The 4,600-nt window shown below is 32.9% G+C and overlaps 1 long non-coding RNA gene across 1 annotated transcript; it reads right to left on the minus strand.

Annotated features, from left to right (window-relative positions):
• Nucleotides 1-536: 536 nt before the first annotated feature.
• Nucleotides 537-1,281, minus strand: LOC108485979 (uncharacterized). Its single transcript, XR_001871391.2, has 2 exons — nt 1,047-1,281; nt 537-735 (listed from the first exon to the last, which is right to left on the minus strand). It is a non-coding gene; the product is annotated as an uncharacterized LOC108485979 (long non-coding RNA).
• Nucleotides 1,282-4,600: the final 3,319 nt, after the last annotated feature.

A 4,600-nucleotide genomic window follows, 5' to 3' on the forward strand; every position in this document is an offset into this window, starting at 1 on the left:
TACCAAATCTCCCTCTGCCTCGAGGTCTAAAACCAGTTTGATACCCTTGTTTATAGTATGTTGTGAATAATAACCTTGAGAAACTGAATCTGATCTGTCACTACCATTAGACTTAGTATCATAGACAGAACTTGAATTACTTTGATGTTTTGAATCAGTTGTACTTTTCTGTTGAACAACATTAGCAGATACATTTATAAGGGAAGAAATCATCAATTGTTTAGCTTCAGCATCCAAAAAAGCATATGTAACTCCAGCTAAATCATACTCTTGTTGACTTGAAGTAATAATAGACACTATGTTTTCATATTCAGGTGGCAAACCATTAAGAATAGTAGACTGATGTTCTTCTTCAGTAATAACTAGACCATAACTAGACAATGTATCACATATGTGCTTTATTTCAGCCAAATACTGAGTCATGCTTTTGTTTAACTTTTTAACATTGTGCAATTTGCATCTAAAATGCATTTTGTTTGTACGAGACTGATTTGCAAAGACTTGATGCAATTTTGACTAAATTTTGTTATAGCCAATTTTGGCCTGGCCAACAAGAAATAAAAACTCAAATTAATTCCAAAATATAAAATTCCCAAAACAAAGTCCATTTTACAAAAAAAGAAGAAAAGAAAAAACAGCAGGCCCAATTTCCTCCAGCCACCAACCTTCTCACGCGCGCCACCACTGCTCGGGGCGCCAATCACCGGCCTTCCACGCCTCTGACACTCCCATGACCTGCAAACATTTGGAAAAGAGGAAAATGGCAGCAAGAAGCACAAGTAGTAGTAGAGAATAAAATAATAATATGTTAATATGGGAATCGGCTATAAAGCCGAAATGAAACTGATTGTAACGGGGAGAAGAATCGAATGTAAAGGGGGACTTTTGAAAGAGAGAAAAATCAAAAAGAAAGGGTTATGAACACAGAGATTAATCAAAGAAACGTTTTCAAAAGGTTTCATTTTTTTCATTTCCTATCTTTATCATTTATTTTGTGTATTTATTTCGAATCTATATACAAATATATAAAAAGGGAAGATTTTTACCCGTATTTGGCGTTGGTACCCTGGGCATACGCTTCTCTAGTCCGAAAGCCGGCGGATCTCTAGAGATCCGGTTAAAACTTCGACGGAGGAAGCCAAAGGTTGAAGAATCTTTGTGGTTTTAAGAAGTTTGGGGTTTAGTTTTTGGTTTTTCATGTCCTAAATCTTGTCTACGTGAAAAGGGGGTTCAACGGGGGAAGTTTTGAACTCTCTGACCACCGAGTATGGTGGCGCCGTCGCTGGTGGTGGCGGTGAGATGATTGACCAGAATCGGAGCCCATGGCCGGACATGGGGTTGAAAGAGAAAGGAAGGGTGATTTTTGTTTTTTTTGGAAGAAAGAGTTTTGTAAACTAAATGATGAACCTACAGATTGAAAAGGAAGGAAATTTTTGTTTTAAATCATTCCAAATGACGTCGTTTGGGAGGGTGGGGTCTGTGCACTTTCCCTAAAAGGGAAATTTATGCGTTTAGTCCTCCTCTTTCACAACCTCGTTCAATTAACCCCCATTTTCTATCTTCTTTTGTTTTTTTAAATTTGGCCCTCAGATCTTGTTTGGTTTTCGTTTTGATCCCTAATTAACTATCCAATATTTATACTTTTATACCCCGAATTGTAATTTGTTTTGGAAATAACCTAAATCTATTTAATCCATTTATTAACCTTTTAATGTTTCATTTATATGTTATGTCAAACATTTTATATGTTGTTTATTTACATCTATTCTAACTTATTTTAATGTACTATTTATTTAAATTCTTATTATTTATTTTAACTAACTTTATGTATATATGTCACTTTAATCTATTTTATATGTATTATTTATTTCTTTATTCCTTACCTATTATATATATGTATACATATAGTTTATTTCAAGCTTTTTATATATTTATAATTCTTTAAAAATTGTTATATATTTATTTCAAATTATTTTATATTTTAAGTTATTGTATATTATGTATTTGAATAACTCTCTTTATATTACCTTTGAACTATTAACATTATAAAATATATTTATATTGTCTATTTTAATTCTTTTACGTATTATATATTTTAAATCTCTTATTTATTACTTTTAAATTAAATTGTATATTATTTATTTTAAAATTATTTTATATACCTTATTTTAGACCCATTCTACTTATTCCATATTTTACACTTTTATTTATATATATATATTATCTATTTTAAAATTATTCCATATGAATTTTTTTTATTTGCTTTGTATAATATAGATTTTAAAATTCTTCTACATTATTTATTTTAAACTCGCTTTATGTATTATTCATTTGAAATTGTTTATTTATTTACTTTAAAATTTATATATATATATATATATATTATCAAATTTTAAATTATTATATCCATTTTTATATATATATATATATATATACATACTAGTTATTTCTTTGATGTCTCAGATATTAACTATTTTAAAATCTCTTTTACACATACTCTATTTTTAAATTTATTTTGTACATTGTTTATAGTAAATTTCTTTTCACGCTATTCATTTTAAATTGTTTGTTATTATTAAGTAAATTTGTTTACATTTTATGCATTTAAGTTTGCCTTATATCTTTTCCATTTAACCCATTGGCTTTTTAGTTATCGACGCTATTATTTGAATGTTGCATGATTATTGCTATTGCATGTATGTAAATTTGCTTACTTACGTTCATATTATTGCCATGCGCTTGTGGAATATTTTGTGCGTGGATCATTGTTCTATGTCGTACCATATTTTATTTCATATCTTTGCCTCGCGAATTAAACCTCAATGTATTTATTCAATAAATCACCTTATTTTAACCTAAATAAATAACACATGTTGCTTGAATATTGCATTCGCTACTATTCAAAAGCAAAATTTTCCAAATAAGGCAATGTCATGCATTTTGAAATATCGAAGAATTGTGCCCTAACTTATGGGGTTTCGATTTTCTCGTTGTTTCTAAATAGCAAAATATCCTTTTCAAGTTTTAAAACACATGAAATTCTCATTCAAATTAGGGGACAACTTTGTGCTCGGGAATTCATGGTATTGTGTCCTAACTTACGGGATGTGATACTCTGATGTCTCGAGACAAGGAAATCTCTAAACAATCGATTCAAGCTAACTCAAGCATTTTTAAAATCGACGTCAATAAAAAGGATTGTATTTTAAAATCCATTCCCGATTTTTAACTTTCGACATTAAGACATTAACTAATCAATTCGGTACCAATTTTTGGGCGTGTCGAGGGTGCTAATCCTTCCTCGCACGTAACCGACTCCCGAACCCATTCTCTCAAGTTTCGTAGACCAAAGGCACTGTTTTAGTAAACTAAAATTGATTTATTAAAACAAAGGTGATCCGATCACACCTAATAAAGATCGGTGGCAACTCCCGTTTTAATTTTCGCTTTCAAACCAAGTCGATTCCCGTTTTCAAAAAAAATGGTTTCGACAGCTTGGCGACTCCACTGGGGAATTCGAGAGTCTAGCCTTAAATTGGTTAATTTTTGTCTTTTTTCGAAAATTGAAAATCGGTTTTAAATTATCTGCATTGCATATTGTTTGTTATTTTCGTGGCCTTCTTCATAATATGCTTGCTTTAAGTAGTTTAGTTCTATGATGTATCTTTGCATATTGCATCGCATTATTGGTCAATTTCACCCTCTTAAGTGGAAGTGAGAAGCTACTCCTTCATGAGGTCTTCACCTCCGTATAGGATAGTGGATTGCTTTCGGAATACATCCGTGTCTGTGTCTTCGTGAGGTTTTCATCTCCGTATAGCCGCAGGGAAATGTATTCCCCTGAATCGAACTCGGTCCGTATGAGCTTATAATGGGCGAGGGTCGAGGAATCTGCTGGTTCAGGTACCTTTACCTTAAAACCGAACTACATGTAATGAGCCCTAGGAGCCTACCCTAGGTAGAACCACACCGAACCCTAGTGGTTACCCTATTAGGCGTTTATTTACTCCTTATTTGTTTTGAATTCTATTCTTTGTATATAATACTAACTTGTTGTGTTTTGATTGTTTTCGTATGACATCTCATCATATAAGGGTGTTGATTTACGTTCGATTACTAAATAGAAGAGTTTAGCATGGAAAAAGGATTTCTTAATAGAGTGGAGGATAATGCGGCCGTCCGAGTGTGGTCTGAGAGAACGCAACAAGAGAAAGGAGATAGTTTGACCGAGGGATATGAATCGGAGTTGTGGGATTTCACTCGCATCAGTGTGACTCAAAATAACCTGCAAGAGTTAAAGGATATATGGAATAGTTGGAATGGCGAAGTCAAGCAACTCTTTTCTTTGTAATTCACGGCGATTTACCCTATTTGCTCGATGTAAAGGTGGATAAGTACTTGTTCCGGGCTCTCGCGCAGTTTTGGAACCCTGCTTACAGTTGCTTCACCTTCGGAGAAGTTGATTTAGTACCTACTGTGGAGGAATACATGGCGTTACTTAATTGCCCAAAGATTCAGGCTGACAGGGCCTATTCAAGACCTGTCAACATCCCTCCCTTTTTGAAGAAGTTGATGAATGTAACGGGGATGAGCGAGCAAT

This window comes from Gossypium arboreum, chromosome 3, assembly GCF_025698485.1.
Source record: "Gossypium arboreum isolate Shixiya-1 chromosome 3, ASM2569848v2, whole genome shotgun sequence".
Classification (NCBI taxonomy): Eukaryota; Viridiplantae; Streptophyta; class Magnoliopsida; order Malvales; family Malvaceae; genus Gossypium; species Gossypium arboreum.